This window comes from Mercenaria mercenaria, chromosome 7 (genome assembly GCF_021730395.1).
Source record: "Mercenaria mercenaria strain notata chromosome 7, MADL_Memer_1, whole genome shotgun sequence".
NCBI lineage: Eukaryota > Metazoa > Mollusca > Bivalvia > Venerida > Veneridae > Mercenaria > Mercenaria mercenaria.
The window spans coordinates 86,256,685-86,267,645 of NC_069367.1; the positions used below are offsets into that span (position 1 = coordinate 86,256,685).

General features: G+C 37.1%; 1 pseudogene; it reads left to right on the forward strand.

Moving 5' to 3' along the window:
* The first annotated feature begins 6,043 nt into the window (after positions 1-6,043).
* Positions 6,044-9,540, forward strand: LOC128558365 (uncharacterized; annotated as a pseudogene).
* Positions 9,541-10,961: the final 1,421 nt, after the last annotated feature.

Sequence of the window (10,961 nt, forward strand, 5' to 3'; positions counted from 1 at the left end):
CAAATTTTAAATTAAAGAATAAGCCACAGAAATAAAATAAAATTTTAAACATTGTTTGGTACTTTTGCCGACTTTACGGCAAAATACCAGTTTTTTTATGAATTTCAGCGACATCGTACGGATAGACGGACAGTTCTTGAAAGCGCTGACTGTGTACTTTATATACAATATAAAATTTGAAATTTTAAAATTTTTAAGGAATGAATACACAGTAATAAAAGATATTAACAAACATTTGCACTATTGCTGTCTTTACGGAAAAAATACTAGTTTTTCATGAATTTCAGCGAGCTCGTACGGATGACGAACAGTTCTATAATAATATATTTTATATGTTTTAAAAGCGCTGACCTGTGAACTTTATAACATATAACACTTGTAATTTAAATTAAAGAATGAGTATACAGTAATAAAATGATATTAACACACATTTGCACTATTGCGGGTCTTTACGGCAAAATACTAGTTTTTCATGAATTTCAGCGAGCTCGTAACGGACGGATGGACAGTTCTTAATAATATATTTTATACATTTAGAAAGCGCAATACTGTTTCCTTTATGAAAAAGAAAAAATTTTTAATTTTGATATTAAAGAATGAGCTCACAGTAATAAAATAAAATAACATTTTTTCGCATTTTGGGTTAGACTTTACGCAAAATACCAGTTTTTCATGAATTTCAGCGAGCTCGTACGGACAGACGGACAATCCTGTATAGTATATTTCATACGTTTGGAAAGCACTAATTTGAGTGCTTTATGTGCATATAAAATTGATAATTTGATATTAAAGAATAACTCACAGTAATAAAATGAAATTAAACATATTTTCGCACTTTTCCCGATTTTAAACGGCACAAGACCGTTTTTCAGGAATTTGAGCGAGCTCGTACGGGCAGACGGACACTCCTATATTAATTTATTTTATATGTTCAAAAAAGCGCAGACTGTTTCCTTTATGTACAGTAAAATTCATAATTTAATATTAAAGAATAAGCTCACAGTAATAAAATGAACTAAACTTGTTTCGTATTTTGCCGACTTTACGGCAAAAAAACCAGTTTTTATGCATTTCAGCGAGCTCTTACGGATAGACGGACAGTTCTAAATTAATATCTTTTATAGGTTTGGAAAGCGCTGACTGTGTACTTATAAAATATTAAAATTTGTAATTTAATTTTAAAGGAATGAGTACACAGTATAAAATAAATTTAACATACATTTGCACAATTGCTGTCTTTACGGCAAAATACTAGTTTTCATAAATTTTCAGCGAGCTCGTACGGATAGACGGACATTTCGAAATTGATATTTTTTACAGGTTTGAAAGCGCTGACAGTGTGCATTTATATAATATAAAACTTGTAATTTATATTAAGGAATGAATATACAGTAATAAAATGATTTTAAACACATCTGCACTTTTTGCTGTCTTTACGGCAAAAACTAGTTTTTCATGATTTCAGGGAGCTCGTAAGGACGGATGGACAGTTCTATAATAATATATTTTATACATTTAGAAGCGCATACTGTTTCCTTTATGAAAATGTAAAATTTTTAATTTAATATTAAAGAATGAGCTCACAGTAATAAAATGAAATTAACATATTTCGCACATTGGCAGACTTTACGGCAAAATACCATTTTTCAATGAATTTTAGCGAGCTCGCACAGACAGACGGACAGTCCTATATTTATATATTTTATATGTTTGGGAAGCGCTGACTGAGTGCTTTATTTGAAATAAAATTGATAATTTGATATTAAAGAAGGGAGCTCACAGTAAAAAAATGAAATTAACATAATATTTTTGCACTTTTTTCCGACTTTACGGCAAAATACCAGTTTTTCATGAATTTCAGCGAGCCGTACGGACAGACGGACAATCCTGTATAGTATATTTTTATACTTTGGAAAGCACTGACTGAGTGCTTATGTGCATATAAAATTGATAATTTGATTTTAAAGAAAAAGGGCTCACAGTATTAAAATGAAATTAACATATTTTCGCCACTTTTCCAATTTTACGGCAAATACCAGTTTTCATGAATTTGAGCGAGCTCGTACGGGCAGACGGTCACTCCTATATTAAAAATATCTTATATGTTTAGAAAGCGCAGACTGTTTCCTTTATGTACATGTTAAAATTTTCATAATTTAATATTAAAGAATAACTCACAGTAATGAAATGAAATTAACATTGTTTCGTTACTTTTGCCGATTTTACGGCAAAATACCAGTTTTTAATGCATTTCAGCGAGCTCTTACGGATAGACGGACAGTTCTAAATTAATATCTTTTATAGGTTGGAAAGCGCTGACTGTGTACTTTATTATATATAAAATTTGTAATTTTAAATTAAAGGAATGAGTACACAGTTAAAAAATGATTTTAACATACATTTGGCACTATGCTGTCTTTACGGCAAAATACTATTTTTCATGAATTTCAGCGTGCTCGTAGGATAGACGGACAGTTCGAAATTGATATCTTTTATAGGTTTTGAAAGCGCTGACATTGTGCTTTATATACATATAAAACTTGTAATTTAATATTAAGGAATGTTTTATACAGAAATAAAATGATATTAACACACATCTGCACTATTGCTGTCTTTACGGCAAAATACTAGTTTTTCATGAATTTCAGCGAGCTCGAAAGGACGGATGGACAGTTTTTAATAATAATTTTATACATTTAGAAAGCGCATACTGTTTCCTTTTATGAACATGAAAAATTTTAATTTAATATTAAAGAATGAGCTCACAGTAATGAAATGAAATTTAAACATATTTTCGCACTTGCAGACTTTACGGCTAAATACCAGTTTTTCATGAATTTCAGCGAGCTCGCACACACAGACGGACAGTCCTATATTTATATATTTTATATTTTTGGGGAAGCGCTGACTGAGTGCTTTAAATTGCATATAAAATTGATAATTTGATTTTAAAGAATGAGCTCACAGTAATAAAATGAAATTAACATATTTTTGCACTTTTTCCGACTTTACGGGCAAAATACCAGTTTTTCATGAATTTCAGCGAGCCCGTAGGGACAGACGGACAACCCTGTAAATATATTTTATACGTTTGGAAAGCACTGACTGATGTTATGGGGCATAAAAATTATATTGATATTAAAGAATAAGCTCACAGTAATAAAATGAAATTAACATATTTCGCACTTTTGCCGACTTTACGGCACAATACCATTTTTCATGAATTTGAGCGAGCTCGTACGGGCAGACGGACATCCTATATTAATATATCTGATATTTTTAGAAAGCGCAGACTTTTTTCCTTTATGTACATGTAAAATTCATAATTTAATATTAAAGAATAAGCCACAGTATAAAATGAAATTAACATTTTTTTCGTACTTTTGCCGACTTTACGGCAAAATACCAGTTTTATGCTTTTCAGCGAGCTCTTTACGGATAGACGGGACAGTTCTAAATTAATATCTTTTATAGGTTTGGAAAGCGCTGACTGTGTATTTTTTATATTATAAAATTTTGTAATTTAATTTTAAGGAATGAGTACACAGTTATAAAATGATATTAACATACATTTGCACTTTTGCTGTCTTTACGGCAAAATACTAGTTTTTCATAAATTTCAGCGAGCTCGTACGGATAGCGGACAGTTCGAAATTGATATCTTTTATGGGTTTTTAAAAGCGCTGACAGTGTGCTTTATATGCATATAAAACTTGTAATTTAATATTAAGGAATGAATATACAGTAATAAAATGATATTAAACACATCTGCACTATTGCTGTCTTTAACGGCAAAATACTAGTTTTTCGGGAATTTCAGCGAGCTGGTAAGGACGGATGGACAGCTCTATAATAAATTTTTTATACATTTAGAAGCACATACGTTTTCCTTTATGAACATGTAAAATTTTTAATTTAATTTTAAAGAATGAGCTCACAGTAATAAAATGAAAATTAACATATTTCGCACTTTGGCAGACTTTACGGCTAAATAACCATTTTCATGAATTTCAGCGGACTCGCACACACAGACGGACAGCCTATATTTATATTTTTTTATATTTTTGGGAAGCGCTGACGAGTGCTTTATTTGCATATAAATTGATAATTTGATATTAAAGAATGAGCTCACAGTAATAAAATGAAATTAACATATTTTTGCTCTTTGCCGACTTTATACGCAAAATACCAGTTTTTCATGAATTTCAGCGAGTGTACGGACAGAGGGACAATCCAGTATAGTATAATTTTATACTTTTTGGAAAGCACTGACGAGTGCTTATGTGCATATAAAATTGACAATTTGATAAAAAGGGAATAAGCTCACAGTAATAAAATGAAAATTAACATATTTTCGCATTTTTGGTAGACTTTACGGCAAAATACCAGTTTTCATGAATTTGAGCGAGCTTCGTACGGCAGACGGACACTCCGATTTTAATAATTTTATATGTATAAAAACCCGCAGACTGTTTCCTTTATGTACATGTAAAAATTCATAATAAATATTAAAGAATAAGCTCACAGTAATAAAATGAATAGGCAGTCCTCTGTAGAACTAGACCTTAGAAAAGTCCGTAAGACGTTTAATGAAACGTACGGTAAACCGGTTTTTGTTTTAGTGAACATTTCTAAGCGCGACGCATTGGGTTTGAATTAAGAATATTTTTGTAAAAGCTTGCTTTATATGGATGCAAATTGCTGTAGAATATTATTTGGTATTTTTTTTTTACTTGAAACATTCTTAAGAAAAAATTGTTACTGCAAATAAATAGTACAGAATTAAACTGAAAAAAAAATATTTGTAAAGGTAAAACCCTTCTCGTAAACATAATTGCCATCTATCACAATCGCCCTTCACCATTACCTCTTCACCCTACCACTTCACCATTACCCTTCACCCTTTCGCTTTTCACCCTAACTTCTTTAGCCCTACCCTTATCCGTTCACCTTCATCCCTACCGTTTCACCAATAAAAATTTCACCCTTACCACTTCACCCTTAAACCATTTTTCCTCTCTCCGTTACCCTTCAAACTCTTTAAACCCTTACCCATTCACCTGTCACTCTACCCCTGCAACCCTTACCCTTCACCATTACACCTTCACCCTTCCCACTTTAGACTTTACTCAGTTGATTCTCGAGCTAAATAAAGGTTAACCGTAGGTTACGTTTAGTAAAATAGGTAACCAAACGCATCTAACAGCTTATTAACATTCCATTTTAACAGGTAAAAATTGTACGTATGAGTGAACAAAAACAAGAAGGCAATATGGACGGATAGCGACGGCGACGACGTTCAGGATTTAAATTTAAACATAGAAGAGAAACAGAAATCTTGTAACAGTTTTGGGAAAACCTTCATTCTGTGGAATTGTTTTTGTTCCGGAGTAAGCATGTGTTTGCTCGGTCAATAGCAATGGATCAGCCATCATCAGACACATTCCAGACCGACATTGACGGGTTGTAGTGGAACCATTTATGTCAGCGGAATAAATATCCCTATACGAAAATTAACCTTTTTCCCCCTAGGAGCGTTTAGCCTGAAACCACGAAGCGGGTCTTCAATCAGAACGAAATTTCTGATGTTTAGCCATTGTGTCCCGGGTTCCAATTATTTTTTCGAGTACGGCTGGAAGGCTGGATTGGTCTTTAACCAAGCATAATAGGGGCGCAAGTGTTCGTTTGAAAGAGGACGTGATAAAGAGCAGATTTGTGTGAGAATTTTCAAAGGTTTGAAATTCCGAGTTCAGATGGCATTTGCGGCATTTGGTTCAGAGGCAATGAAGCGTGAATTACACTTTCCAAGAATGATTTTAATGACATAGGTAGAATGAGCATCCTTCCAGATGACCAGAACACTCTACTTCACACGTTGCAGAACGGATTGAGGCCTTTTCAGATCGTGAGTTTGAACTCATAACGTTCTACTTTTGATTTGGGGAGAAACTTCCTTGGAGTATCACTGGGGTGTTTCAGAAAGATAAGATAAAGAGTGTAACATACAAAAGTTCTGAAATCTGAGTTCAGATGGGGATATTGACTTCTCTGGTCCGCTTCCGGCTTGTCGCGTGTCGTTGGTAATCGAGGCAACTAAAGTTCATGCCTCTCGTCACGACTGGCCAACTATCAGAGTAATGTCGATGGACGCGATTGATGTAGGTGTTTCAACTTCGTAAAGTGTGTAAACACCTGAGAAGATTGCATTTGTACAAATGTATGCTGATGTACCTCATGTAATGCCGAGCACAGGTTCCACCCAGTATCCGGTGTAATAGCGGGAGGATTGTGTTTTTTAAAAGCACAGCCGATGCCTAAGAAAGAGATGCCCACAAGTATATTCCCGTATGAAGATAACCTTATTATGCACGGGAAAGCGTCTTGTCGACTTTAGATAGTGGCCGAACTAGAAAATTATTCCAGATGTCGTGACCGGGTGATCAATGCCTCGATTTGGACAGAGTAGAAAGGCTTTTGTTTGAATTTCCATTACTGGTACCTTTCCCCACGGGGAAATTGTATTATGCATTCGCCCAAAATCGGACTATGGGCGACAGAAGAGTTGAGCAAACTTTTGAAGGAATACCGGTAGGACTGGAAAAATAATGGGACATTTGGGAAATCTTTCAATTGGAGTTGGCGCTAGAGAAGTTGTTATGGGGTCGCCCGTTATGTTTGCGGAGCCGAATTTTCTCAGTTAAATCTTGGACCCGGCGAAGAAGCCCCCAGTCGCAGTTTGACAGATAATTGTGGCTTTCTGGCTTTTGGGAAAATACACTACCTGTATGTACACAAAGAATCTATTCCAAGACCGCAATTTGGACCGCATTTGAGAGATCGGAGCTATGATTAAGAGGTCAAGCGGATTGCACGATTTCCCCAAACAGAGCGACATTTGTAATCGGGGCGGCGACTGATTGAAGCTTTACTGAAGGACTTACATGAGTTGGTGGAAGGCGTCTTACTGCCACTTCGGAATTTCTGTCCGACTGAAAAAGGCCTCAATGACTTTTCCGTGACTGGATTGTAACCATGGAAAAGGTTGGGATATTGTCCGATAAAAGACGGGTAAGTCCTCCAATGGTGTATGGGCGTCTGTGTGAGATGTTGTCCGAACGCGGGATAAATGTAAGGGGTGCGGTCGGAGGCGGCTTGAAGGGTCTTAAACTGACACAAATTTTCCCAACCTGGAAATATATGATGTTCATCGAAATTTCCGTATTGAAGGGGGTCCCGTTTCCGGAACTTCTGGGAAAATTTCAGGCGTCGGTACTGGCCTGGAAGAATTCAGTCAGTACCATTGATGTCAGCCAATTGTAAAGGTGAACTGGAACGCCGAGGCTTAAAATACCGCCACTAGCGAAGAACTGTCCATACTTCTCCCCTGGATAGAGCCTTGCTTAAGACAATTGGCACTGAGAAGTTGACTGATGAGCAGCTTGTTGTTGTGTTGACCTTCATAAGCTGTATTTGATTCATAATTGCAAGGCTGGTTTTGTGAATACGAGGCATTTTGCGATTTTTTTTAAAGATTCCTATTGACAGCACAGACTGAAGGACTTAGAGATCCAGTCGAAACTTAGAGTTCCATTTTTTAAGAAGGTCACCGTGTTCCGGCTGCATTGGACCATTGCCACGAAATTGGCGTTTTAAAGGAAGAGAAAAAAAGCAGTAACCCCGATGCTAAGGAGCAGCCCAGCACTTTTAAAGAACCTAAGGTTTCAATTACAGACGAATTAGCTGAGAGACCAGTAACCGGATAACGGAAGACTTTGAAGTGAACGACGAACAAAACAAGCCCTTACACGCGTGAGCAGCTGCCTGCCAGTGGAAAACTAAAAGGACAACGTGGTCCGCCACGGAAAAGGAATTGAAGACGGTACTAACGAAACGGGGTGGACAATTGTAGCTAAGAAAGTTTGAACGCCCATCAAGAAAATGTAATGAGATCGGGGATTCCTTTCCCTACATTGAAAGCCTTTGAATGCCGAGTACGACGATTACATGAATAGCATAAAATTATCCCGTTGTTTGCTTGCCCTACATACTTAGTCTGACGTGACCAAATTAGTGAATACGTTCTTCTGACCACATGGACACTCAGAAAGTTCCCTCCAATATTAGTTAAATTACGTGCCTCTGACCACATGGACACTCAGAAAGTTGTTATCCAATATTAGTTAATACGTGCCTCTGACCACATGGACACTCAGATAGTTTTCATCAATATTAATTAATACGTGCCTCTGACCACATGGACACCAGATACTCTCAGCAAATACTTTTGTATACGTGCCTCTAACACATGGACACTCAGATACTTGTCAGTCAATACTTGTTTTATACGTGCCTCTGATCACATTGACACTCAGATAGTTCTCTGCCAATATTCGTGTATACGTGCCTCTAACACATTGACACTCAGATAGTTCTCTGCCAATAATTTTGAGTACGTGCCTCTGAACACAAATTTACACTCAGATAGTTCTCTGCCAAAATTGTGAGAACGTGCCTCTGAACATGAATCATTGGGCACTCATAATATTTTTCAGCCAATATTTGTGAATACGTGCCTCTGAAAAATTGACACTCAGATAGTTTCCCTGCCCAAAATTTGTAAATACGGCCTCTGATCACATGGACACTCAGAAAAGTCCTCAGCCAATCTTTGTGAATACGTGCCTCTGAACACATGGACACTCAGATAGTTCTCAGCAATGTTTGTGTATACGTGCCTCGAAAACATGGACACCCAGATAGTTCTCAGCCAATCTTTTTGAATACGTACCTTGATCACATTTTTACACTCAATAGTTATCATCTAATATATTTGATTACTTGCCTGTGAACACACTTACACTCAGATAGTTCTCAGCCAATACAGTTAATTTTGTGCTTCTGGTGACATGGACACTGGGAAAACGATCCAGTCATTAATTGAAGACAAAGCCAAACCTAGCAACAGTTGAGTCGGGCGGCGTCCGATGATACCCCTGCCGCCGAGAAGCTAATACGGGTGGAACCCGGGGACTAGGTGCCTGAGAAACCATTTTTTATTGAAGTAATTGTGAGTTCGTGCTCTGAAAACATGGACACTCAGATAGTTCTCAGCTAATATTTGTGAATACGTGCCTCTGAACACATTGACACTCAGATAGTTCCCTGCCAAATATTTGTTAAAATACGTGCCTCTGATCACATGGACACTCAGATAGTTCTCAGCCAATCTTTGTGAATACGTGCCTCTGAACACATGGACACTCAAATTCTCAGCCAATGTGTGTGCATACGTGCCTCTGACACATGGACACCAGATAGTTCTCAGCCCTCTTTTTGAATACGTACCCCTGATCACATTGACACGCAGATAGTTATCTTCTAATATATGTGATTATTTGCCTCTGAACACACTTACACTCAGATAGTTCTCAGCCAATATCAGTTAATTCGGCCTCTGGGGACATGGACACTGAAACGATCCAGTCATTAATTGAAGACAAAGCCAAACCTAGCAACAATGAGTCGGGGGGCGTCCGATGATACCCCCGCCGCCCGAGCAGCTAATACGGGTGGACCCGGGGGACTAGGTTGCTGAGCTACCATTTTTGATTGAAGTAATTGTGAGTACGTGCCTCTGGACACAAAGGACACTCAGATAGTTCTCAGCTAATATTTGTGAATACGTGCCTCTGAAAAAATTGACACTAGATAGTTCCCTGCCCAATATTTGTAAATACGCGCCTTGATCACATGGACACTCAGAAGTTCTCAGCCAATCTTTGTGAAAACGTGCCTCTGAACACATGAACACTCGATAGTTCTAAGCCAATTGTGTGTAATACGTGCCTCTGACCCCATGGACACTCAGATAGTTCTCAGCCAATCTTTGTGAATACGTACCTCTGATCACATTGACACTCAGATAGTTATCATCTAATATATGTATTACTTGCCTTTGAACACACTTACACTCAGATAGTTCTCAGCCAATACAGTTAATTCGTGTCTCTGGTGACCTGGACACTGAAATCGATCCCAGTCATTAAAAGAAGACAAAGCCAAGCCTAGCAAAAAGGTCGGGTGGCGTTCCGGGGGACTAGGTCCTGAGCTACCATTTTGATTGAAGTAACTGTTAAATGTGTGTGGTTGTTAAAACATTTTACTTTTGTTCCCTTCTTCTGCTATAGATTACCGGTGCTCATGCTACACTGCTGTTGCTATTTTTTGCCTATTTCTACTAATACTGCTGCTGCTTCTGCTACTACTGCTACTACTATTTCTGCTTTGTTTTTTTCGTAAAAGATGCAAAATTTAATGAATTAATAGAAAGAGAAATCATTCAATATATCTATGTATTATGTTTTGACTGTTGTGGGACATTAATAGCAGGGAAAAAGGCCAATAGCAGCCTTTGTTGCCTATTAACGTTTACATCCGCGGGGCGATGACCCCGTCAGACGAGGCGGAGGAAAAGGTTTGATTTCCACTGATTAAAATATCCTTTTATACGAAAACAAAAATCAAAAAAAAAAAACACGATAAAACGCAAACCCGACGAAAAAAACCCCCAATATTTTTATCCCGAAAATTTTGTGATACCCTTGGCAAAAGCAAAGAATTGTTTTTTTAGTAAAAGAAAGAAATATTTTTTTCAAAATTAAATCTATTCCCTTACCCCCCATTTCACCCCAACCCCTTCACCCTTACCCTTTACCATTATCCATTCACCATTTTTCCCATCCCCTTCATCCTTAATCTTCAGCGTGTTTTGGGACATCCATTTTTAGGGATTTTAGGGGATACCAGACAAAGTTTTTTCCAAAAAAGCGTTCTCGTCGGAGGGGTTTGGTTTGGGTAAGGTCATTGTCATTTACAGTTTGGGTTTGGTTGGGGTTTTTATTAAGTTTTTTTATTCGGGGTTTGCTTGGGGGTTTGGGGTTTGGTTTTTTTTGGGTTTTGTT